Source organism: Sus scrofa, chromosome 7, assembly GCF_000003025.6.
Source record: "Sus scrofa isolate TJ Tabasco breed Duroc chromosome 7, Sscrofa11.1, whole genome shotgun sequence".
NCBI classification, from domain to species: domain Eukaryota; kingdom Metazoa; phylum Chordata; class Mammalia; order Artiodactyla; family Suidae; genus Sus; species Sus scrofa.
The window spans coordinates 10,707,875-10,735,063 of NC_010449.5; positions in this window are offsets into that span (position 1 = coordinate 10,707,875).

Consider the following 27,189-nt stretch of genomic DNA (forward strand, 5'->3'; position numbering starts at 1 on the left):
TCACAGGCAGGTCCTGCTTCAATGCCCTTGCCGTCTCTTGACTCCACAGGGCCAGAGTTACGGTAAAATTGCGTCTCCTTCAAATGCGTATGTCCAGGTCCTGTGCCCGGCAACTCGGAATGTAACTGCATTTGGAAGTAGAGCCTTTAAAGAAGGAAGTCAGGCGAAATGAGCTAAGATGCATGATGGTGTCCTTGGAGGAAGAGGCGCTCAGGACACACACACACACACAACACACACACACACACGGAAGGAAGACGACGGGAGGACGCGGGGAAGACGGCCGTCTCCAAGCCCAGGACAGAGGCCCCGGGCGCAGCCAACCCTGCCCACACCTCGATCTCAGGCTTCTGGCCTCCAGCGCACTGAGCTACTACATTTCCACTGCCGGAGCCCCCAAGCCGGGGACGTGGTTATGGCAGCGTCATCGGACAGCAGAACCGGGTCTCAAGATCCTCCCTCCTCGCCCCTGCCTTTGCCCTTCCTGCTTCCAGCTCCTTCTTCGGACTGGATTTATCAGGGGCAGCCAGACACTTACGAATAATCAAATTAAAATCCTCAAGCATGGAAAAGGTACACTGGCAAAAGAAAAAAAAAATTGCACCTATTAGATCGGCCCACAGAGAGGATTTGCTGCAGAGCAGGGCAAGGGCAACTTAAGAGGCCGCAGGCACATCTGCACCACTTGCTCTAGGAAATTAGCAGCGGTGTCCAGAGAAGCCTGGGATGAGATCAGAGTCATCCTGTGGGGTGACCCGTGGGCCAGGAGACTTCGGAGTCTATTCGAGGGTTCGAGTGTCTTGAGAGACAGGAAACCCACCAGGAGGAGGCTTTGGACGTGGGAATCCGTGGGAAGAGAGAGGAAATACGGGGGGAGCAGATGTGGTCTGACCCCAGGCTCATTGGAACTTCTGAAGAGAGAGGGGTTGGGGCAGGGGTCCGTCTCCCTGAGGCACTTGCTTCAGAGCCCAGGTGACACAGTGGCAGGCAGTGTGTGGGGGTGCTTTCCCCACCTCTGCTTGGTGGGACTGAAGCAGCATGCTGTCGCCTTGGCAGCGCAAGGGCTTACAGGGGACTCGGTGCGGAATCTGGAAGGACTGTTCGCAGTCCACAGCAGAGGCTGTGAGGGCCACGGTGCTGTCACCGGGGAGGCTGGGGTCCTGCAGGTGTCACACACGAGGTCGTCATGAGCCCGCAGAACCCCAGGTGCTACTGCTGGGACCACATCCACGCACAGGTGTGGGAGAGGCCTGAGGAAATCCAGGCCCCAGGGTCCAGCTCAGGCTGAACGCCCATGACTTCAGGAGCTAAGATGCTGCTATGTCATTGTCCCAGTGACATCTTTTGAAACTATTTATGCTTTGTGTGAAGGAGATGGTGTTCTGATGGCTCAAGAAGGGAGCGGAAACCAGAGAACTCTGTCCCACGTGGGAAACGCACTGTTGCTTCTCTTGCTCCGATGGGGTCTAGCGAAGGCCCGTGGGTGTGAAGGAGCTTGGGGGGGCCCCCAAATGCGACTGAAGTGCATGTGACCATGGATGGGCTTCCACATACAAACCTGAAGCTGCAGGTTTTCACTGAGGCCATCCCGTGCCTTTCACAGCTCTACGCACTTTCCCACCCAGTCGAGGGTCTCGAGTCTACTCAGACCCTAGATCCTCCAGTGCCTCTCCTGTCACTCAGTGACCTTCACCCTCTGTCCTTCCACGAGTCCTGCTCAGCAGACACCACGCTTAGCCCAACTCAACCCCCAGCCCCTGTGCCCACAGGTGCACTGCGAGCTCTCCCTGAGCCTGCCCGCCTCCTGCCTCCCAGAGGGGGCTCCGCTAGGCATTCTGCATTTTCAGCCCCTCCCTCTCCACTGGCTCCTTTGCCACGGCGAACAAACATGCTCAAATCTCTCCTTTTTAAAGAAGACGGGCCACTCTGCATTAGCAACAGCCTGTATCGCTTCTTCCCTTAATAACAAAGCCCTTAAAAAGATCAGTCTATATTTCATCTCTGCATCTTTTTTTTCTTTGCTTTTTGAGGCTGCGTCCATGACATATGGTAGTTCCCAGGCTAGGGGTCAAATCGGAGCTGTAGCTGCCAGCCTCCTCCACAGCCACAGCCATGGTAATGCCAGATCCAAGCCATGTCTGCGACCTACCCCACAGCTCATGGCAACGCTGGATCCCTAACCCACTGAGCGAGGCCAGGGATCGAACCTGCACCCTCAAGGATACCAATCAGGTTGGTAACATGCTGAGCCACAACAGGAACGCCCCACCTCCCCATTTTTGACCATGAAATTCTGCTGTCCTGGCCTGTCCCCAGCTCCCCATGGACCCTGCCTTGACCAGACAGAGGTTCTCAATGATAAACTTTCTATTAGAAATCCAGGAGAACGCTTTCTCAGGGCTCATTTTACTTCTTCTTCCTCAAATACTTGGCTCTATTATCCACAGCCCTCCTACCCACACACACTCATTTTTTTTTTTAAATGAAATTCTCCCTTTCTTTGTATTTTTTTTAAAACTTGGCCTCCGTAACACTGCTCTCTCCTACAGTGTCCTTCAGATTGGTGCTTCCAGGCAAACCCTGCCTTAGCTTTCCACATTCAAGTCACGTGTCATAGTCTAATGAATTCTTTCTTGATCCTTCCAGATAAAAATGGCCATTTCCCCCTTCCCATCCTTCCCATCACTGGGCCCAGACTTTCTTATAGCCCCTGTAACACAGTACTGACTGTATCTGTAAGCCTTGTAAGAAAAATGACAACAGAATACTTGTACAATCCGGGAGGTCCCGTCGTGGCTCAGCAGAAGCGAATCTGACGAGGAACCATGAAGATGCAGGTTCGATCCCTGGCCTTGCTCAGTGGGTTAGGGATCTGGCGCTGCCGTGAGCTGTGGTGTAGGTCACACATGTGGCTCGGATCCAGTGTTGCTGTTGCTGTGGGGTAGGCTGGTGGCTACAGCTCTGATTCGACCCCTAGCCTGGGAACTTCCATACGCAGCGGGTGCGGCCCTAAAAAGACAGAACAAAAACAAAAGTGAACTCGTACAATCTAGATGCTTTCAAACACACAGAAACGAAAACAACTCTGCCCACACCAAACAAGACATCTCAGGGCTGCTTTCCTCCCCGAGGTTGCTGATTGGCAGCCCCGGGTCTAGAAGACACAGCTTACAAACATGCGTCCTTCATGTTCTCATGGAACGTGAGAACAACCGTTTGGAGCGGGCACGGTGCCATTTAAAAGGTGAAAACGGGGAGCCAAAAGATTCGTTCAGAGTTGCTAACTTTTTCCCTCATGAGCCCTGTGAGCAGAGGACTCTAAAGGAGCAGTTCCTGAAATGTGGGCCATGAAAAAAACAATAGTGCCACGCATATACTAAACCAGTGTAATTGTTTAAAAAGGTGGTTGCGGAGTTCCCTGGCCCCTTGGCAGGTTAAGGATCTGGTGGGTGTTATCACTGCTGTGGTGCAGGTTTGACCCCTGGCCCAGGGACTTAGACCTGCCACAGGCGTGGCCTGAAAATTTTAAAAAGATGGTTATGATCAAATATTTTCAAACACATGGGGGAAACAGAACAGCAGAGGTGTCCACTTCTGTTCTGAGTCACGTGCCTCCTGACTGTCCCCACGCCACTACGACCTGAGATGTGGGGTTTGGAATGGAAAGATTTACAGTTAAGTTCAGAATCAGTTTAAAGATGATTTCAATTCTAGATTTAGTTCTTTGGGACAAACTTGTTCAAGAAAATGTGCTGGTATGGTTCCAGTTTGAACTGGTTCCCTGAATGTGTATGTCTGTGTTTTGTGTGTGTGTGTATGTAGTTTGCTTATTTTTGTTTGTTGGTTTGCTTGCTTTTTAGGGCTGCACCTGCAGCACATGGAAATTCCCAGACTAGGGGGTCGAATTGGAGCTGTAGCTGCTGGCCAGCTGTAGCTGTAGCTGCTATCCCCCCAAGCCAGATCCCCAACCCACTGAGCAGGGCCAGGGATTGAACCTGTATCCTTATGAACACTAGTCGGATCTGTTTCTGCTAAGCCACAATGGGAACTCTGGTAGTTTGCTTATTGACAGGAAAAAAGATACTGTACACTTCAATCAAAAATAATGGCTAACAGGGATAATAAATTGGGCATATGAAATCCCTATATTTTCATCTTTGGCAGTCTAGTTTCTCCTCATCAAGAGCACAGTCAGGCAGGCCTGCTCCAGTTTCTCCTACAGCTTAGAGAAGCTATTCCTGCCCGCGACTGCCAGGCCCACGACTGCCCGGCCGGGAGGTTTACTGCCCGAGGGAGGAAGGCCGATGTGGCAGAAAAGGAGCTCCAGACAGAAGCGGAAGCCCTGTCCGAGGCCCTTGCCCAGTGCAGGAAGGGGAGAGGCAGAGGCACTGGAGCAAACCACAAGGGTCGTGTAACTAGACCCACCAGCCGGCCAGGGACTGTCTTGAGGAAGGAGCTACAGCACCAGCGTGGTGCTGTTAGGGCGAAAGCCTGGGGAAGCGACCAGAGCCTCGCTTGGTGCTCACGGGTCCTGCGAGGATCCAGAACAAGAAAAGCAGCCAAGGCAGCTGCTCAACCATCTGCTGGGAAGGTGGCTGTCACCACTGCGAGGTGACTGGTAACCCCTAGAGCTACAAGGAAGAACTTCCAGGTCAGACATTGACCAGGAAGGACAAGCTACCCCCAGAGGAGGGGTCTGCAGGGCTGGCAGGAGCTGAATGGACTCCACAAGTCACGGGGAACCACGGACCCTGCCTGAGCCACGAGGAACCACGGACCCTGCCTGAGCCACGAGAAGAGACCACAGAAGTCACGTACAGAGTCTTTGTCGGCCGGGACCGGATCCGGCCAGCACCCCATCCCTATCTTGGTCATCAGAGAGACCTGGAGGGTGTCAAGGACACCATGCAGACCCAGGAGGCTTCACCTTCACCACCAAGGTCACGCAGGCCCCTGGTCCTAAACACCACCCACCAGGGAAAGGAGAGGAGAAGTGGGGACGGCGCAGATGATGTATGAGTTACTGCTGAGGCAGGAGATAGACGGGTCCCAGGCCGTGCACCTGTCACCTCTTCCCTGTGAGCAGATGCTTCAAGAGAAAGACTCTAGCAGGAGCAAGGAGGAGCGTCCTGCGTGGACAAAAGATAGCGGCCACCCCGTTCTCATTCCTGAGGTCAAGGAGACCTCGGGAACTACACACTCGCAGAAGGTTCCTCGGGGGTCAGAGAAGGGAGGGGGCACCAGACCCCAGTACATCTCCTCCACCTCCCAGGAACCCTGGGGGTGGAATCCATCGTGGCTGAAAGAGGGGCGCACACGCAGGGGAGGGCCCTGCGTCAGGCCAAAGGATGGGGGGCGGGGCTCAAGGCCAGACGAAGCAAGATGATTGGCCAGAGGGAGCCCGGAAGGCCCGCCCCCACACAAGTGATGGACGTGACCTCCAGAGCAGGTGCGACCTCTTCCGCTCTGGCTCTTTCTCTGTCTCTCTGCACACCCCCCGCAGAGCCTGTCTGTGCTTCGCCACCCCTACCTTCTCTCTCTTCTCTCTTGCACTTATCTGCTCACTACCCTCAGGCTCTTTGCCGAATTCTTTCTCCAGAGGACAAGTTTTGGGGACCTACAAATGGCCTCCAAATTTAGAGGCTTAAAAAGGGATTAACTTTTATTATTTTAAGGCTTAAAAACCAGTGATGTTTTCTTATCTCTCACTGTCTCTGTGAGTCAGAAACTGGAGGGGTCTGGCTGGATGGTTCGGCCTGGGCTCTCCCACGTGGCTGCAGTCAAGAAGTTGGCCAGAGTGACGGATATCTGAGGGCTTGACTGAGGTCGGAGGATCCACGTGCAAGACGGCTTGTCTGGAAAGCTGGTGCTGATTGTGGACAGGAAGCCATGGTTTCTTGAGCTGCTTGGGTATCTTCGTGACATGGCAGCGGGCTGCCCTCTGGAGTTGAGTGGCCCAAAACGGCAAAGTGGTGGCAGCTGTGTTTTAAGTGGCTTTGCTTCAGAAGTCACACTCCAGGACTTCTGCCATATTCTGTTGGTCCCAGAGAACAACGCTGGTGCAGTGGGAAGGGGGCTATACCAGGGGGTGACCTCCAGGAAGTGGGGAATCTCTGGGGGCCATCTTGAAGGCTGGCTGCCTTAATACAGACTTTATTTTTTATTTTTATATATACATTTTTTGCTACAACCGAGCCATGTGCAAGTTCTCAGGCCAGGGATCGAACCCACATCTGTACCACAGCGGTGGCAATACTGGATCCTTAACCTGTTGGGCCCTAAGGGACTTCCTAGGAGTCTTGTTGTTGTGGTGGGTTGTTTTTTTGTTTGTTTGTTTTTTGTTTTTATCTTTTTAGGGCCAAACCCATGGCATATGGAGGATTCCAGGCTAGGGGTCAAATCAGAGCTTTAGTTGCCAGCCTACACCACAGTCACAGGAACGCAGAATCTGAGCCGTGTCTGTGAACTACACCACAGTTCACGGCAACGCTGGATCCCTAACCCACTAAGCAAGGCCAGGGATCGAACCTGCGTCCTCATGAATACTAGTCAATTCATTACTGCTCAGGCATGACGGGAACTCCCTTTATTTTTCGTAATTTTTAAAAAATTTATTTCAAGGACCCGCAATGAGTTCAGAATCATAACTATTCAACATGGATTTTGTGGGAGGGAAGCATGACTAACAAAATTGTGCCTTGTGTCTTGTGGTTAGGAATCTCTGGGACAAGGATAATATACGTAAATAAAACAAGTGCACTGAACACTGACACAAACTTGGAACAGAGCCTCATCAGAGTAAACATATGCTTTCAAAACAACGCATCACAGAAACACAGTTTGTCAATAATCCATCATGACTGCAACTGAGCCTCTAGTGTACCCGGTATATCAAAGGCCATTCTGGCGCTTCTTCCCGGCATGCTCCACTTCAGGCAACACTGACCTGTGGCATCATTCTTGGAAATAAAAACCAGGCTGTCTCTTCTTTTTGGACCTGTACCCAGAAAAGGAGTCACCCTACCCAAACATCTGGAGATTTTGAAACCACCAAACATTGCAGATCATAACACATGGAAGAGGCTGTCTTCTGAGAATTTTTAGAGATACTGTTATCTGGCTGTTGATTATTCTCAGGAAATCTTAATTCTCAATGTAACTTTCCAGGGCCACGCTAGAGTTTACTCTTATGTGTCCCACCTCTAATTGTCAATTTGTATATAAACAATGCAAATACATTTCTACTTTAAGATTAGAAAGATGACATGAAAAAAAAAATCCATGTATTCAACCCAAATAAAGTCATAGCTAAATTTCATTTATCTATTTATCAGTTTTAAATTTGTACCTTATTTCCTTGAAGGAAGTCTTAAGGAGCCATTCAAATACCCACTACAAGGTGCTTATACTGTGTGGCCGCTGTTTTGTTTTATGTATGTCTCCCCACCAGGGAACTCCCTTATTTTCAAGTTACTGAAAAACCACCCCAAACTGATTGATTTAACCAGAAGAAACCAGAAAGTTCCTGGATGGGTCTGAAGTTCCTATGAAGTGACTATTGCACCTTAAACTAGAGAACTTTCTCTTTTTCCTGGTCTATCCATAATGATGGGACTTGAGAAGCAAAGTTGATATTATTTGGAAAATTTAAAAAAAACCAAAAAACAAAAAACACAACTTTATGTGTGCCCAGGGCTGAGCTGTGACTAGTAAGTAAATGTCCTTAGGTGTTTACTCAGGGTCAGTCCCACATCTGACAGATTTTTTTTTTTTTTTTCTAGTTTGGAGTTTCTTTTCATTCATATTTCTCATGCTTAGTTCCTGATTAGTCTTCTTCAAAACAGATAAAGTATTTGCTCTTTCCCTTAAGGAATTTATAAGGATGGATAAGAACAGAAAAAAGTGAAAAGACACGCCCCAGAGCAGCGCACTTACTGGCAGAGATGACAAGTGTCAGGGGACAGCCTGCTGGAGCTGATCTTCAAGTTCAGGCACCGGGAGGAACCCCAAGTTCCTGGCACTTCCTAACCAGCAGGCAGCACAGACCCATGACCCCGGGAGCCTGCTCCTGAGACGGCCCGCCACGAAAGGGGAGAAAAAGCTACTCCAGAGAGGGACCTCAGGCCACAGCCCACCCCAGTGGCTTCCGGAGAATGGAAAATTCTCCACGGAACATGGGGGCTTGAGAGCATGTTTTCCTGCAACTCGATTCTAATAACACACCAGAGCTCAGCTTTCCAGGATAATTGAAACCTTTGGTATTAATTGAAGGAGGGGATGGGGCCCAGGAGGCAGGGGCACAGGAACCCTTTTCCTGCCATTGCTGGAAAAGTTCATGCTGTGGTTTTGGACAAACAAATAGTGCAGTGTTTGGCCTTGGACCTGAAGTGGGGGAGGGGAGGCGAGCACCAAGTGGGGGGTGGGGAGTGCTCTGATCGGCCCACCTCCGGGGCTGGCAGGGGACAGAGGGCTCCAGGGAAGGAATTCCTAAATACCTGTCATTTTAAAACGTGTGGCTTTGCATCCAGGCACCCGAGGCCCCAGCCTCAACGCGTGCTGTGAATTCGTCAGTCGGCCGATTTCATGTCTTTCCACGCAACTAGCCCATCCGCTTAGATACTCAATAAACAGTGTTTAGAGATGATGAAAAGAAATTATGCAGGGTTTTTTTATATATATATATATATTATCATTGCTACACTATAGGGAGAGCAGAACGGTCCAGCAGACAGAAGTGAGAACTGAAAATAAAATTTCTCATTTAGCATTCATTTGCCTTCTAGTTGTATCTTCTTAATAAGCACAGTGTCGCTGTGTTACGGTGTCGCTGCGCTATGGTGACGTTAATCCTCCCTCCCCTCCTTCCTTCCTCCCAATAAACCCCATAGGCCTCAGGGCTTCGGATTCAGAGAAACTTCCAGAAGAATACCCAGGGGCAGAGTGGACGATCCAGGGTGCCTTAGCCTAGAGGTGACCTCCCATGCAGCTGGGGGGGTGGCCTGATTTTTCGACACAGCGTTTGGAAGCCCTTCCTCTCGTGCCGGCCAAATGGACAGCTCTAAGCTTTTGGCATCAGTCCTCAACAGGTTGCTCCTTAGATGTCTCCTCTGTGAAGTGGACATAAAATGTGACCTACGTCTGGGGGAAAATTGTAATGGAAAGATACCTAAAGTACCCAGCACAGCGCCTGGAGTGAAAAATGTACCTTCTCTCCCTTGCCTCATCTGGAATACAGGGGAAATCCTTACAAAGTTAGGACAATTCAAGGAGAAATAGAAAAAAGCAACTGAGTATTGTATCTACTATATGGAAGATGATAACAGGATGAAATTGAGAAATAATGACAGGATATGGGTATAATTATGGTTATTATTGTTGGTCTCCACCTTTGCAATTTCAGAAAGGAGTCTGCACTCTTTTGCTCTTTTTTTTCTACCCTCTGCCCTCCCTAACCTTTGCCCTCACCTCCATTCCTTTTTTTGTGAATTTTCTGGGGTCTCGGAGAACTTGAGTTGTGGACTTCCTTGCCCCCAGGGGCGTGAATAAATTCACCTGTGTTTCAGGGGGTGCATTTAAAGATAACGGGGCAGCCAAAGTTTTGCTTAGCAAGTCAAGGCTTAGCCCGGGGACTTCATCTTCCACGTTGAACAGGCAGGCAGGACTCGCCCTAAAGAGGGGCTTTCAGAGGCTGGGAAGAGAAGGGACGGAGAGCAGGCTGGGGGAGGCAAAGTCACCAAAGGTGGCAGACACGGCTGTGCTCGGAGACACCTGGAAGGGGGCAGGTCTTGCTCCAGCTCCAGCAGGGTGGCTCCCGGAGAGAACCCGCCTTCACGCTTCATGGCCCGGAGGCCTCAGTGGAGGTCTCTGTGGCACTGGGCATTGCCCAATGAACACGAAGCAGCCACAGTGCACAGCGGATGAACGGCCGTGCAGACAGTGACACTCACCGACGAAGGCAAGACTCCTTGTTCCCTGCCTTTCCTTGGGGGCCATTCCCACCCTTGTCCTAGACCCCGGAGACCACAGGAACAAATAATCCCACGGTCTGAAAACTTCCTTAAGAAAACAAGTCTTTCATGCCAAGAGCTTTGCTATTTGTGGTGGGGACAGAGGGGTGGTGGTGGCAGCATGATCCTCTGCCACTATCACTTCGTCAGAGAGACAACCATCTCCCTGATGCATCATGGTCTTGGACCCACTCCCAAGGTGGCACAGGTAAATAAGACCCAGGCAGAGCATGCTTCCTGGGGTCTCATTTCGTATCACTCTCTTGGTGGTCAGTGCTAAATTTTAGCTTGACTGGACCCCTGAGGGCTCAGATACTTGGCCAGACATTTTTCTAGGTGTTTCTATGAGAGTGTTTTGGGGATGCGATCAGCTTTTGAACTGACAGACTGGGGAAAGCAGACTGCCCTCCTGGAGTGGGTGGGCCTCATCCAATCAGTTGAAGGCCTGAAGAGAACAAAAAGTGGACCCTCCTCTGAGTAAGTGAGAATTCTTTCCTATCTGACTGCCTTCAAACTGGGCCAGTGGCTTTGTTCAACGTTCAGACTCAAACTGACACACGGCCTCTTCCTGGGTCTTGAGTCTGCTGGCCTTCAGAATGGAACCATGGTGTGTTCTCTTGGCTCAGGGTGTCGGACTAAGACTGGAATGCTACTACCATCAGCTCGCCCAGATGCAGCTTGCCAACGCACCCTGCAGATCCTGGGATTGGCCTGCCTTCATTATCACACGAGCCATTTTTCAAATAATAAATCTATTCTCTATAGAGATGTGTATATTCACCTACAGACGCAGATACAGGTGCATCCTGCCGATTCTGGTTCTCTGAAGCACCCTGAGCAACACATCTCCTCTCACCCTCTTCCCAAAGCCCAGCTCCCTCTTGGCCAAACGTTCTCCTTCCCTCCACGGGGCTGTGTGTTTCCATAATGCAACACTGGAAGACCCTTCAGAAAATAGCCTGAACCTTAGATCAACTGCCAGCTGCAGGCCTGGGGGTTTTGTGCCAAATCCTGAAAGGAAGATAAATGAGAGCAAGAGGGGGAGGAAAATAGTCTGTGAGGCCTTGAGTGATGGCGGACAGCTGAAGGCACTCCGGAGTGGGGTGTCTTTTGTCCAGAAACTCGTGGTCTCTGTTGGTCTTTGCACTTAAGGGCTGCTTCTGTGCATATTGGTTATGTTCTCAAAACTCAAAGGCGAGAGGCATTCTGAGGAACACAAAACTCATCTCCGAGCTGGACAGCTTATCCAGCGAGCAAGATGAAATTCCCATCACTCCGCACTGAGCAGAGTGCCTGGAGCAGAAAAGGGGCCTGATTTCCAGAGAGAGGCGCAGCCGCCTTGGAGTGCGTGGCGCGGGGAAGCATTTAGAGTCTACTTTGAAGCCTCGGTGGCTCTGTTATTAGGTTTGTCTCGAGCTTGTTGAAAAGTATTTATCAGAGGCTTTCTTGATCCTTCTTCTGTCTGATATGCCATAACTTTTATGACACAGAAATAACCCAAATGAAGACGCCGAGACAACTCGGAGATGATGTGCCAGTTTCTCCCAAGACGGCCGGCCATTCGCCCGAAGAGCCCGCGGGATGATTTACAGAAGCGCGGCTCGTCTGCAGGAGTGAAATAGGGCCGCGCTCCGCAGCAGAGTCATAATGAGCAGAATAAATCCCATCGTTATGCAGATGTTCCGCGAGGGCTGTCGGCGTGTCGGCGGAAATTTACTGTCTCTGAGGCTGGAGACAAACAATTCCACGAGATGAAAAACCACACGGGAGGAGAAACGGGAGCCCGGCCCTCCGTCTTCTCTCGGGAGTTTTACTCCGCGTGGGAGCCCGAGCCCTCACGACAGCACTGGTACCCAGGGAGCCCTTCTCCCCCCTGCAACCGAAGACAGGGACACGTCTCTCTCATCCTTGTATTTTGACCTAGAAACCTACATGGAACCCTGAAGACTCCCCATTTGGGTTTTTGCTGTTGTTGTTTTCTTTTGCTTTTTAGCACCGCACCTGAGGCATACGGAGCTTCCCAGGCTAGGGATGGAACTGGAGCTGTAGCCGCAGGCCTACACCACAACCACACCAACACCAGATCCGAGCTGCAACTCTGACCTACACCACAGCTCACGGGCAACGCTGGCTCCCTCACCCACTGCGTGGGGCCAGGGATTGGACTCGCATCCTCATGGATACTAGCGGATTCGTTTCCGCTCTGCCACAATGGGAACTCCCTAATTTTTGTGGAGTGACAGGTTCTCTCCAGTTACAAGAGAAGCTGAAATAAAAGACTGGTTGCTTTGTAGAAGCCAGAGATGATTTCCATTCCCTTCAGCCTTAGACTCCTTGCCTCTCCTTTTAAAGAAATCCAGAATTGATTCTCCCCAGCGTCTACCAGTCCTATACGGCCATCCACACGTTGGCCAGTTGCAGCAAACGCTGCCAAAAGTCTCAGATTCCTAACGGCATCCCCAAGGAGCCATCCTCCCCATTGCTGTGTCTGGTTTTGTGAAAATTTAGAAACTGCTGTGGTTCCTTAGACGGTGCCAAGGAGTTATATATTCAGGTCTCCAAGCCTCTGACAATTATTGTCTTGGCGGTGATCTGCACTGTACTTGGTCCCAGCGGTAACTTCACCATAAACCATGTCTCTCTCCTTTTATCGTATTGTATTTGGAGGGAGGGGCCCCGCATCAGGAACTACTTTCTCATTAGATGGCTTCGTTATACGCACTGGCTTGCTTTGCTGTAGAAACCTTTGGCAGATCAAAGGTGGTTGTGCTATGGCTATTCAGCCGGGTGGATTTCCCCCTGGCAAGTCCATCAGCCAAGTTCCCCGCCATCTGGAATGCACCTGACTCGTCTCCCAAATTGTATGTATTGGCACCTTTTCTTGGCCTCTTCTTCTTTTTTAAAATAATCTCCACTGAAAAGCAGAAGTGAACATTAATTTCTCTGGGAAACATTCCAGAGAAAGTAAAGGAGAAGATAGCCTGCTTTTCCCTTTCTGGAGTTTCAGAAGATCACACCAAGAAGTAAGTGGTGATCGCTAACCGTTCTTTGCTCAGAAACATGTAGTTTATGCCGCAACCCTCACTGTCAGACTGTCCGGCTTAGCAATGTAAGCTAAGGGGGTCGGAAAACACTTCCCAAAACAAAGAGGGAGTTCCCGTCATGGCTCCGTGGCTAACACATCCAACTAGAAACCATGAGGTTGCAGGTTCTATCCCTGGCCTTGCTCAGGGGGTTGAGGATCCGGCGTTGCCATGAGCTGTGGTGTGGGTCGCAGACATGGCTCGGATCCGGCGTTGCTGTGGCTCTGGAGAAGGCCGGTGGCTACAACTCCGATTAGACCCCTGGCCTGGGAATGTCCCTATGCCACAGGAGCAGCCCTAGAAAAGTCAGAAAGACAAAAACAAAAACAAACAAAGAGAAGCAGCTGGGCAGGGAGGCTACAGGGCGCCTAGGCTAGTGACCCTCTTTTTAAGAAGCCGAGTAACTCCAACCTGGCAGCTTTATTTAACTTGGGACTCTCCACAGTTTCTGCATAAATTTACTATAAAATCATAAAGCAAAACATAAAAGGAGGATGGCAACAGTAAAGCAGCTCTGCCACAGACTCGACAACAACGATTAGATATTCTATCTAGGGCACGCTTAACTCTCTAATTGCTAATTGTAATTTAAATGAAAACATGTGCTTCTTGTTCAATTCATCAACTCCATTTTTAAGTGCTTCGGAGGAGGAGGAGGAGGAGGAGAGCTGTGATTAAGGCTGACTTCGCACCTCGGGGTTTTGACGGCCCCGGGGCTCAGGTAGTTACTGGGACACCACCTGAAGCCAGAGGTTCTTACTGGGCAGGTCCTTCTTCAACCCAGATGAGTCAGCGGGAGAGAGAGGGGGCATCTGGAAGATACCACTGGGTCAGTCTTTTGCACATCGCCTGCTGCTGCCTTCCGTGAGTCCAGCTATTAAAACTCTTGAGACGCTCGCCCAGATCCAGCCCTATGTGGAATCCAGCTTTCTGCCTGCTAAAGAACTCGGTGGACTCAGCAAATTCTGAGTCACTGGAGCAACCTCCCAGAAAAAGAGCTGGTTCCTCGGTCACCTCCTATCCCCACGGATGCTATCCAGCCCCCATCAGTAAAAGAAAGACAGTCAATAAAGTGATGCTTGTGACGGCCACGTGTGACAGTCCATGTCAGGACTTCGCCCAATGCTCTGGTGCCAAGGGGTTGCTCGGCAAACCTCATTCTCACCCTCTTATCTGATAAGCACACGTCTGAGATGAAGGAGGAAAAGGAAAAGGGAAAAGCGCCTCCGTTCAGCTGTGTTGAGGGAAAAGCCCATCTTAAATCATCCAAGTCTGGAACTGAGAATAGTTTTCAAGTGCACTATTGTTATGTTCAATTAGAGACAGCAATTAGAAATGGCTAAGGAAATTACATTTTGTTTATTTTCCACGGAGCCAACAAGAACAATGTGTAAATAGCTCATCAATATCCTTGTGGAAAAACATTTGTAGAGCATTTGGGAGTCTGTATGTGTCGAGGTTCTCCAGGGAAACAAAACCAATGGGAGAGATATATTTCTCCTTAAATCAAAAAAATGGTCTTTTAAGGAATTGGCTCAGGTGACACGGAAGCTAAGGCCCACGCAGTGTGGTTGGCGAGCTGAGACCGAGGACGGCTGAGGGTGGACGTGCCAGTCTGAGCTGGCGTCTGAAGGCAGGAGAGCCATAGGCCAGCTCCAAGACTGTCCGGCAGAGGCAGAGAAGGCCCTTCCTCAGCCTTTTTGTCCCGAGCAGCCCTGCAAGGGACTGCATGGGGCCCACTCATATGAGGGAGGGCAGCCTGCTGATTCAGGTGGGAATCTCATCCAGAAACAGCCTCACGGATGCCCACCAAATAATGGGGGTTTTTTGGCTGAGCTGGAGGCATATGGAAGTTCCCAGGCCAGGGATCCAACGTGCGCCATAGCAGCAACCCAAGCTTCTGCAGTGACAGCGCTGGATCCTTAACCTGTGCACTTGAAGAGAACTTCACACAGAATAATGTCTGACCAAATATCGGGGGACCCCGTGGCCCAGTCCAGGTGACGCACAAAATTCACTGTCACAGGGTTCAAGGGTATCCTAGGAGATACTTAACGCACTGCCTCTGGGGCATGACATGCCAAGTGTATGGATTTGGAGCTGGGAATCTCCACGCTGGATTCTGCTTCCCCTGCCTGCAAGGTCTGGGTCCCTGGAGAGTCACGTGACCTAAGACTCGGTTATGTTACGGCCACTGGCGACAACAATAACTATCTGCTCACTGTGTTTGTCATGTGTGTGGTTCTAGGTGCAGCCAGTGTGCCCTGGTCCATGGAAGGGTCTAGGGCAGGAGTCCTGGCCCCACCCGTGTGGCCCTCGGGAATTCGGGTCTGTTCTCTGCTCCTGCTCCAATCAGGAGCATTGGTGGCAAAGGACTAGTGACCTGGAGGCCTGGTCCACTCGGCTGGCCTCCATTCCAGCTGCTCTCATTCTCACAGTCGCTTGTTCTTGTTCACCTGTCGCGTTGCTCGCTGACTCTGGAGGATCTGGTGAGAACTGCCCGGCAAACTCGGTGACTCAGGACACCGCACATCCTCCTCTCTCCCAGGCTCCTCCTGGGCTCTGGAAGAGCCTCCCTCGCATCTGTTATGACTGCACAGGGTTAGGGCTGAGGAGCGTCTCTTCCAAATGGGTATGCCAAGATCCTAACTCCCAGTACCCCAGCATGCGGCTGTTGTTGAAGATCGGGTCTGTTCAAAGACGACTACGTTAAAAGGAGGCTGATGTCCTTCTAAGAAGAGGAGGTGTGGACCCACAGACAGTCATTTCCAGGCCCAGGAGAGGGACTCAGGGGAAACCAACCCTGCCTACACCTTGCTCTTGGACTTCCAGCCTCCCCAGCTGTGAGAAAATAAATAAGTACTGTTTAAGCCGCTTGGGGGTACTTTGTTATGACAGCCCTAGAGAACCAGTACAGGATCCTTAAACCTCAAAAGACCTGTTTACATCCTCCCTCCTAGACAGTAACAGCGGTGGGTGCCCCACAGGCAGCTCTGTTCGCTGCTGTAGTGACAACTTCCTTCTGAACAGCGGTGATGGCGACGTCCTGATGCCACGCTAACCTGAACGAGGAGCTACAAGCTGACCCTCCCCTGCAAAGCACGGAGTGCACTGCCTGGCAGAGGAGTCAGTCCACACACGTCCACTTTCTGCTCTGGGTTTACTCCCTGACTTAATTTCTCTTCCTTGCAGCAGCTACACAGCCCCACGCTATTCTCCCAGGCCTGATGGGACAGGATTAATGATGGCAGTTCTGGTGACAAAATCCCAGAAGGGCCTGTCAGGAATTCTCATAGCTATGTCCCGATTAATCGTTAAATTTTCTTGCGAAGCAGAACTCGGCCAAGCTGATGACAAACACAGGTGTCATTTCTGTTGATACACTTTTGGATAAGTAGAATTTCAGATGGTGAGTTACTTCCCGAGGGCTTCCATAACAAAGTGCCATAAATTTGGTGGCTTGAACAACAGAAATATACTGCCTCACGGTTCTGGAGAGCAAGCTGATCAAGGTGGCGGCAGGAAGACTGGAGGAAGGGCTCATGGCATCAATGACTCACGCCACTGCCCCGCCCTTGCAGGACAAAAGAAGTTTCCTCCTCAGAGAGACTCAAGCAAAGGAGCCTTGGGCTTGGGGAACAGCAGACCCAGAGCAAGGCAGGGGGAGAAGCTGTACAGAAACAGCAGAGTCAGAAAATCCTGAGGGTCCCAAGCACTTGCAGAAGCAAGTTCCCTACAGAGGATCAGGAATGGAGACCATTAAAGGCCTTCTCAACAGCAACGCTGGAAGCTGGGAGACGGGGAGCAATCAGTGCCTTTGAAATTCTGGGAGGACGTTTTTCCAACCGAACATTCTGTCCCAGCCAAATGATCAGGCCAGCGTGAGGGTTAAATGAGGACAGTTCAACTATGCCTTGCCTGAGACCTCTCCTTCAATGCCTTGATGCACGTGCTCCACCAAAAGAAAAGAATAAACTTAAAAAGGAAGGAGCATTGCCGTGGGAGAACTTGGGCTTTTTCCTTTTCCGTTAATGCCCTGAGCAAGCTCTGACCGAGCATCAGACAAACCTCCAAACATGCATGCTTCCCAACCAGAGTGAGGCCTCCGCATGTGGGGCAGGACCGGACACCTGATGTCAGAACTCCGTTTCCCCAGGAAGATAGGGCAGGACCCCTCGAGAAAGAATTAGTGAGGATTTTAAGATGATGATGGCAGAGCATGAAGCCAAGTGCAGAGCCCTGTGTGTGCCTGCACGGCCCCCTGCCCGTGGAGCTGGCCTGGAGGCAGCCCTGCCTCCTGCGAACGGTGAGGCTCCTGGTGCAGGCTCTGAAGAAAGGTTGCTGGAATGGGGTGCAGGCCTGCATTTTTCATTTGCTCATTAGAAATTCTCATGATGGGCACCTCTACACTACATGCAGCTGAAACTGGGGCCTGCTCTCTCCTTGGACTCGTGTGACCAGAGCGATGGGCTGTGACCCTGGAGGAAGTGAAAGCAGAGCAGACACCAGGCTGTCTGCCCGGACGGCGGCAGCGTCTGCATCCCTATTGATCGGCAGGGTTGGGCTGCTGCCTGGCCTTCTCAGCTGGTGACATCAGCGCTGCCCTCTCCTCCCGTGAACCCAGAAAGTGCTTCTGAGGGCAGTGAGCGCCGGTTAGCAAAGACTTCCTACCCTGAGATAAAGAGCGTGCTGGCAAGGAAACAGAAGCCTTGCTGCTTTGAAGAAGGTGTCTTGATAGCCTCTCCATGTAACGCCAAGAAAATACTGGAGAAAATGAAAAGCCTCTCCATACACACACATGCTATCCCCCCACGGAGCAGCCTCGTGCTATTCTGATAGCCATGGATTGCACTGACCCTCTCCTAGAGAAGTTTCTGGCTCTAAACAACAGAGAATACACGTTTTCTCTTTTCTTCCTTCCTTCCTTTTCTTTCTTTTGGGCCGCACCTGTAGCATAGGGAAGTTCCTGGCTGAAGAGTTGAATCAGAGCTGCAGCTGCGATCTACACACCACAATCACCGCAACGAAAACAGATCCAAAAAGCATCTGTGACCTACACTGCAGCGTGTGGCAATGCCAGATTCTTAACCCACTGAGTGAGGCCAGGGATCGAACCCACATCCTCACAGACACCATGCTGGGTTCTTAACCCACTGAGCCACATTGGGAACTCCAGAATATACATCTTTCTGGGAGCACATTTTATCCGAATTTATACCAAACCTTGACCGGGATGGAGAACCAAAGTCACCACTGGGACAAGTGGATAGTGTCCCTGAAATACAACCAACTCTGGCCTATCTTTGAGTTCTTTCAATCAACTCACGTTAAAAATAGGAATGTCAATTTTAAAGATAGGTCAAAGTTAATAATAAGTAAGTTTTACACATTTTGGTCAAATTCTAAGTAATTATGTGACATTGCCTCCACTTTAAAAATTGTTTTTCTGCTGTTTACGATCCAGCAGGGGAACGCATGTTTCCCACCTCCAGAAGAATAATCCCAAATGGCGTTTTTCCCATGGAATCTCTCTCCTGCATTAGGGCCTTGAGTGGTCTGCTAGCCATTCTTTGTCATTCTGACTCTCAGATGAGGGGAAAGGAATGTGAGGTTTTTGACAGGAAAGAGTTCGTTTTTTTTTTTTTTTTTTGCTTTCTAGGGCCACACCCTTGGCATATGGAGGTTCCCAGGCTAGGGGTAGAATCGGAACTATAGCCACCAGCCTACGCCAGAGCCACAGCAACGCTGGATCTCAGCCTCGTCTGTGACCTACACTACAGCTCACGGCAACACCAGATCCTTAACCCACTGAGTGAGGCCAGGGATCGAACCCGCAACCTCATGGTTCCTAGTTGGGTTCGTTGACCGCTGAGCCACGAAGGGAACTCCCAGTTTAAAACACTGAGTAATTTTTTTCAAAGTTAAAGAGGGTCTATCTTTAGCCTTGAAAAGAATTTTGATTATGTCCTTAGAAACAGATGATTTACTAAGTTTCTGTGTCTCCAGCGTGGGTCAGCTATGGTTTTATGTTTGTTTCTGCTCAGCTTCACAAGGGATCGACCTTATCAGGTAATTAAAGAGGAGGCCAGAGAAATCAGATGTGAGATCCTGTCTGAGTCATCTGATGTTCTTCCAGGATTGAAAGCGCATCTATCATCCTGACACTGCTTCTGTCCCTTCAACGCTGGCTTGCGTCTTACCTGTCTGGAAGCCACTTCTTTTTTTTTTTGTCTCTTCGCCTTTTCTAGGGCCACTCCCACGGCATATAGAAGTTCCCAGGCTAGGAGTCTAATCGGAGCTGTAGCTACCAGTCTACACCAGAGCCACAGCAATGCGGAATCCGAGCTGCATCTTCGACCTACACCACAGCTCACAGCAACGCTGGATCCTTAACCCCGGACTGAACCCGCAATTTCATGGTTCCTAGTTGGATTCCTTAACCACTGAGCCACAAGGGGAACTCCCGGAAGCCACTTCTGAATACATATCTGGCACCCTGGGGCTGAAATCTTCACCTTGTCTGTTCTTTTCTCTTCCATTCTCAGCCAGGATTATATTTATTCGCCCTTCATCGTTCTCTGGTTATACAAATCGTTGCATTTTTCTCTCCAGGACACCCATCACTCACCCGTGCTGACATGCGCTCCCAGAGTCTCTAGGGCAGGATGCTGTCCCAAGGTGCCCTGCACTGATCCTCACTCGGAAAGTTTGCACTAATCACCAAATAAATTGATCTGCTCCAGGGAAACCATGGTTTTAAATCGTGTGAAAATTTTATGCTTGGAGAAATAAATTATCTAAGGATTGGTTTTTTTTTTTTTTGGTAATACTTGCAATCTCGTGTCAAAAGGGCATGCTTATTCTTTCTAATATATTCTTTAAAATATATTAGATAAATACAGCCTAAGCCCCAGTGGTTGTTAAGCAAAATGACAATTAAGATAATAGCTGTGATAAATGGCTTAAAATAAACAATAAAATCCTTAGAAATTTAAAAGGGGCAGGATGAATGGGATGAGCACGGCATTAGGAATCAGAACACTGGCCGCCTTGATTCGAACTGGCACGTCCGTTCCACGGCCTCAGATCAACGAGTGGACAGGATCTTCATGAAAGCCGTAAACATTCCGTGTCTACCTTCCTCTGCAGAGGTGGTGTCTAAGCTTACAGAGGTATCCTATGCCCCTTACAAAAACGGCCCGCCCTGCCAGCCCCGTGCTGCATCTCTGCACACCCTGTGTATACACGCAGTGGACAGGCGAACACGCAGAGATTTGGGTACATGAGGGGCATCATGATACACGTGTGGTTCTGAGCTCCCTTCTTCTCACTTAGTAACTGACACCTTCTTCCTATCGGTACATTCAGATGTTCCAGCCTACTAACGGGCAGCGTAATATTCATCACTGCATCAGCTGCTCCTCAATTTAGTATCTTTCTGGTATGACATGGAGCGTTTCCATGAACATCCTTGCACACATATGTTTGCGTGCATACGTGACTATGTCTGCAGGACAGTTTCTAGAAGAAGAATTTCTGGGTCAGAGTGTTTGTGTACTTTTCATTTTGATGGGTTTTCCCAAATGAATTTCCTAAAGAGTTTTGTCCTCTCACTGAAGGTACATGAGAATGCCTTGTTTTTTCAGAGCTTTACCAACACTGCACGTGATGATTCTTTTAATTTTTTTGCCTAATAGGTAAAAATGAGCTGTTTTATTTTTCCCTCTGTTTCAATGTGTAGTCACCTATTTATTATTAAAGTGAAACACTCTGTATGCCCACTGATTTTTGTTTATCTTTTCCCCTTTTGTACAGACTGACCTTATCAAATGTCTCATAATCCTGTTGATCATTCTTCTCATGGACAAATCAGTGACTGTAACAGGATCCATAGTTGGGCTGCATTTGCTCTGCAATTATTTAACCTCCCCTTCCTCAACAAGCCTTTCCCCTGGATCGGAGGGCTTTGGTGAAGCATATTTGATAGGGAGCTGGTACAAAACCCAGAGCCTTCATCAACCCCAAGAAGAGATGGCTTTGTGCGCCTTTCTCTTTTTCTCCTTTCCTGGCTGTTGTAGATATTTGAATCTCTGCTTCTCTCTCCAACCTCAGCATCTCAGCTTAACGATCTCCCTCCCAGATCTTATAAAAATTATAGCTCTGGGAGCTCTAAATTTGATATGAAAAAATGGAAGCACCCTCCTTGAGGCTAGCCATCTCTGTGGGCCAGAGGAGGGGGAAGGCTGTGACTGTCCCAGCTCTTCTACAGCCAGGCCTTTGTGCACTATTCACCCTGTGTGTCACCTGCACAGCCCATTCCTGCTCCTGCTGTAGCTGAAAGGCTCTTTCTTACATCTGAAGCAGCCTCTCCTTGTGTTTGTTTTGGGCTCCCGTTCTCCCAGCCCACTTAATCAAATGGCTCTCAGCTCAGGACAATTGCCCACTGCCCCCAAGGCGCATTTAACGATGTTTGAGGATATTTACACAAGTGACAGGCAGCGTCCCTAGCTGGTAAAGGCCAGGGTGCTGATAAACACCCTGCAAGGTGGAAGACAGTCCCCGCCACAAAGAATCATCCAGTCCAAAGCGTCCGCAGTGCTGGGTTTGAGACACCCTCATCTCATTGCATCTACTTGCTATTTCCGTGTACCTTTTCCTATTTCCCCGTGCTTATATGGTTTTATTTTTTAAAAACATGGTTTTTTTTTTTTGTAATTTCCATAAGATTTTATTAATGCATTTTGGGAACTGATTTATGTGCAAACCTTTCCTAAACACTCAGGTTCAAATTTCCTTCCTTCTTAAAACAAAAAATTTTTTTGACTGTGCCCACAACATGCAAAATTCCCTGGGCCAGGGGTCGACCCACGCCACCGCAGCGACCCATGACACAGCACTGACAACATGGATCCTTAACCTTCTGGACCACCAGGGAACTCCCAGATTTCATTCTTTAATTTTTCTCTTCCTTACAGTTTTGCACAGTTGCCCTCTAACTAAAATGGATGTATAGTGCAATCTTAAAGGGTGAAAATATGAAAAAAAAAGGGGGGGGGAATCAAGGTCAGTGCGATTGACTAATGCCAAGTCTTTCAGCCATTTATACTACGATATCATTATAGCCAATGGCTGTACAGTCCTGGAAGAGCGGTAGCCTAGTTGGATTAATACATATGCATTTTGTGATGAATCAATGAAAAGAGAAGAAATATGCAGAAAAATTATAAATAAATAAAAGTTTAAAGCGCCAATATGTACGAAGGGGCTGTGTGTCACAGGGGAAAGGTCCTTCCCATTTTGTCCTCTTGGGGATACTAGGGAATTTGCAGGCTGTCTGTGTTCCAGAGGGGTGTCTCTAAATTTGCTATTTAAAAATGGGAGCACACATCCCCAAGCAAATGAAGAATGCTGGAGCTGGGAGGACCTTAGAGGTCACGTGGTCTGTGGTGGATTGTGATTCCATGAGGCACACCTCATGAGGTCACCTCCCACGGTGACTCTGGGCTTAGTCACGGCTCTTGCTTTGGTCCATGGGACATCCACAAACACAGTGCAGGAAAAAGTTTCATCTGTGGCTAGGGATTGGGGCATTCTCTGTTCAGAACACTGCTGCACTGGGCTAGAAACCCAGGATACCCTGCTGGAAAGACCACATGACGGAAAACTGAAGCATCCTGGCTGACAGCCCTGGCGAACCGCCAGGCCTGTGAGCGGAGCCATCGTGGATTGCATCTGAAAGGCTGCCTCCACGGGGGCAAACACCAGTGAGACCCCCAGAAGGACCACCCAGCCAATCCCAGCTCAGCTGCAGAACTGTGACCAAATGCATGTTGGCGTGCGCTCCCGCCTTTTGCGGTGGTTGGTCACACAGGAGCGGGATAACGGAAACGTAGTCCAGCTTCTTCCTTCTAAACATGGGGCAACGAAGAAAGCCACATTCTACAAACTGGCAGGATCTCCAGGCCAGCTCCAGAGGAGCCCACAGGATGCCCGAAGCCAGCGCAGACATGCCTCTTTCCACTACTCCCAACAACCACATCACATATAAAGGACGCATCCGTGGTCTCCACACTGCCTGGCAGGTTCATGAGTCCCACCTTCCTCCCTGACACTGTCACCGCCACCACAGGCGGGGAAAGAGGGAGTGGAATGTGTGATAGTTACTTCCAGGCACGGGCAACTGACCTTTCCACCTGAGTTTCCAAAAAAGGTCTTCCCAGGCCCTAACCGGCACTGAAAAAGCATCCTTCCAGAGGTTCTGAAATGATGAGTCCGTCAGATGGTTGGTCCCCCGAGGACCCAGATCTCCCAGAGAATAAGAAATTAATTCTTACTGATGTTGAGCACAGAAAGGTCAACCTTAAGGTTCAGTTTTCTAAGTCAGATACTGTCCATTTCTGAGCACCAAGGGTTTTCCCCAACCTGGTGTCACCTGAATCACAGGATGCAGAAAAACCATCCTTACCCTGAGAATGACTATGGGCTGGGTCTTATGGGATAACAAGAAGTTTAAGGCGTAATTTTAGACCCCAAGGAATTTCCACTGCGAATGGGAAGAAAGAACAAACGGCCATAAGAAAATGACATCAAGGGAACTTAGGTGTGTTTAAATAGTTACTGTCATACTGGTTGCTAAATTATGGATGTCCTTCCCCATGAACTACCTCCAGTCTCCTGAGAGTCCCTCCCCTTGCCCCCTTGCTCCCATGTTCCTGGCTCCTCCTCTGGGCTCCAGACCTTTCCCAGACTCTTGGTACCAGCCTTAGAAGCAGGAATGCTCTGCACTACAGGTCCCTCCAGGACTCTGTCCATCACTGCCCTGTCCGTTGTGACGGGTCAGTGACCATGAAGTGCAGGTTGTCAAATGTTTTTACTGTCACCCTGGAGGCAAAGCAATAAACTTTAGTTTCTGAATGAGTCACAGAGATGCCAGGTGTTTAACAGGTCCAAAGGGTGAGGACAGAAGCATCATTACACCGGGGTGATAAGGGGAGGTGAATTTTGAACAGTCGAGAGATGGGTGGTAAAAAATAATCAGACAAGGGGCCGGTCCAGTTCATGAGATAGAATTAGGGTAGAAGATTGCCCAGTTAAACGACTGACCAAGGACAAATTGTTTTCTAAAATAAGGGTATGGAGGTAGATGAACAAAGCTTGTTCAAACACTAGGGTGTTTCCTGGGAGTGAGATTTTTTTTTTTTTTTAATGAAGAAGACAAGCAGGTGATATCCTTGAAGAAAAGGGCCATAGGCAAAATATTCACACATTTTTGTAGTTCCTGGCTCCCCAGGAATGCAGATCCACGGGAACAGAAGGAATAGATTTTGGAGTTTTTTGTAATTTAAGATACTTGGTTGTAGAAGCATACTGTTAAAAATGTTACTCAAAGACTATTTTTTCATAATCTGTTTTCTTCAATATAATTAATACCTCTACTAAGTGTACTGAGCACTCATAAAAGTCAAAATAAAAATACTGTATTCTGGAGTTCCCGTCGTGGCGCAGTGGTTAACGAATCCGACTAGGAACCATGAGGTTGCGGGTTTGGTCCCTGCCCTTGCTCAGTGGGTGAAGGATCTGGCGTTGCCATGAGCTGTGGTGTAGGTTGCAGACGTGGCTCAGATCCCGCGTTGCTGTGGCTCTGGCGTAGGCCAGTGGCTGTAGCTCCGATTCGACCCCTAGCCTGGGAACCTCCATATGCCGCAGGAGCGGCCCAAAGAAATAGCAAAAAGACCAAAAAAAAAAAAAAAATACTGTATTCTCACACGATCATACCAAGAGACAATATAATTTCACAGTTTCTTTCATCTCTATAGTTTCATACATGTAACTATACATGTTATTTCATACATGTAATTCCTATATTCTCTATACTTTATATTATCTCATGTTCTGCTATAGTTTCAGACATGACTTTTCTTAAAATTTCATTTGAAAGCCATCAAAATCTTCACTTGAAAAGTGATCTCCAATTTGAGAAAGATGTTCAGGGAAGGAAATCTGAATAGATTTGTAACTACATTTTGGTTCTGCACATGCCCGAAAAGCTTCAGCAGACGTCTAAGGAAGGGTCTGCTCAGAACCTTTTTGTTTGTTTGTTTTTTTAAGACTGTCTCCCTCATCCCCACGGTCACCATGGGATCTGCCTAGTGAGAGCAATGGGCCTGCCCCTATGGGCATGGTTGACTGGACCAGCGGCAGGTGCCAGAATCAGGCCAAGTCAATGAGCCCCTTCCCCGGGATCTTTGAAATGGAGGCTATACCACATAAAATAAGGAAACCATTTGTTTCTCAGTTTCCAAAACAGAAGAACCAGATGATCAAAATCAAGAGGAACAGAAATGTGAAGTAAGAGTCTTGGGCTATCACAACTCTCCATTCTGGCTGTTTCTAAGGCCCAGCCCTGTCCCATTGTCAGGCTGGGTCAGGTCAGGACAGAGATTCGCATGATGCTAATGAAGTCTCCTTTGCAAGCTAATAGGAACTGGTTTCTGCACCTTTGCCTATTTGTTTTCTCCACGCAAATCATCAGAACCTTGGAATTTTAAGAACATTTATTGGGTTGAAGGAAAACAAGTTCGGATGCAACTGACTGGGTAGTTCCTTTCCTGAGAATTAATCCTAAGGACATGTTCAAGCTCGGGTGCAAAGATGATAGATAGATAGATAGATAGATAGATAGATACAGAGAGAGAGAGAGACTCAGAGAGAAGGTCACTGTTTATGATAGTGAAAAGATGCCGATTAAATAAAGATAGGATCCAGTGTAAAGATGCTGATTAAATAAATAAAGACAGGCTATGTCTATGTTATACAGTCACTAAAAATGATGTTACATGTTTTTTACTCATTGGGATGGAAATATATCCAAACTATACCATTAAAAAAAAAACAAAGTTCTGTTTAAGAAAAGGGGGGGGGTGACGAAAACAAAAACACAACATGTGTACGTATAGAAAAATGTCTGAAAAGATCACCAAAATGTTAGCAGTGCCTCCTGGGGGTGTAATGACGAATACTCTGTGATACTTTTTTGGTGATCTCTCTGAATCTTAGTTTTTTACAAGCATCATGAATTATGTTTACAGGTACATGAAGCCATAAAGCTACCAAAATTGTACACGTTAAAAATTCAGCTCGTGGTCTCGGTGTGGTACTTCTGCAGATCACAGCACGCTGCTCCGCTTTCCCAGGAGACCTGGTGACGGGGGAGAGCAGCAATTACAGCGAGGACGGCATCAGGTGTGATCAGCTGGCACAAGTAAAGCAAGGTGGCAGTGGGCAAACCAGACAGGGGAATTCGCGCTTGGGTTAGCAGGAGCAAACCCCTCACACAGCAAACCCCTTACTCCCTACCTCTGCAGCCATGAGCTTCCTTTGACTTTAGAAGGAGGAGCACCAGTACCTGTGATGAGACTTGAACTCAAAGTGAATGTTCTTAGCCCATGAGCCATCCTCTCTGGGCAACTGTTCAAACAGAATAATGATTTAACTAGAAGAAAAGGTTCCAGAGTTACAGTTTTGGTTTGCAATAGCTTTAAGAATGGCAAAGAGTCTGCGATTTCTCTCTACCCGCAAGCTCAACAAGTAGCCTGACCTGCAGCAGTTTCCTGGATACCGGCTAAGACACAAGACCCCCTCAGGTGAAGAAGAGTTATTTCTCCGAGCACCACCAGTATCCGGAGGCTCATCATTTTCTTGGCTGGTTCCCTGAGCCCCAGTTCCCACAGGATGCTGTGCAGAGGGCCAGGTGCTGCCTGCACTCGTGGGGGCGGCACTGCAGGAGAGGAGCCCCAACTTGGGAAACCTGAATCTTTTCTAATAGGCTGCAAACAACCCACTCTCTGCCCCGGAGGGAGCCATGATCTTCACTGTACTGGACACACCTGCCCTTGGCTTTGGAAAGAGACACGACCTCTGTCCTCTGAGGCTGTCCCCTATGCAGATACCTTTGAGAGGCTGCTTTGGAACAATATCCGTAGACGCCTTTATTTGCAAGACATGCACAAATGTGAGAGGCGCATGGAGCACTGGCCCCAAGGGTGGCCACTGCTGGCTACTATTTCACGGTAAGACAGGAGCAGGCCCAAGGGCCAGAG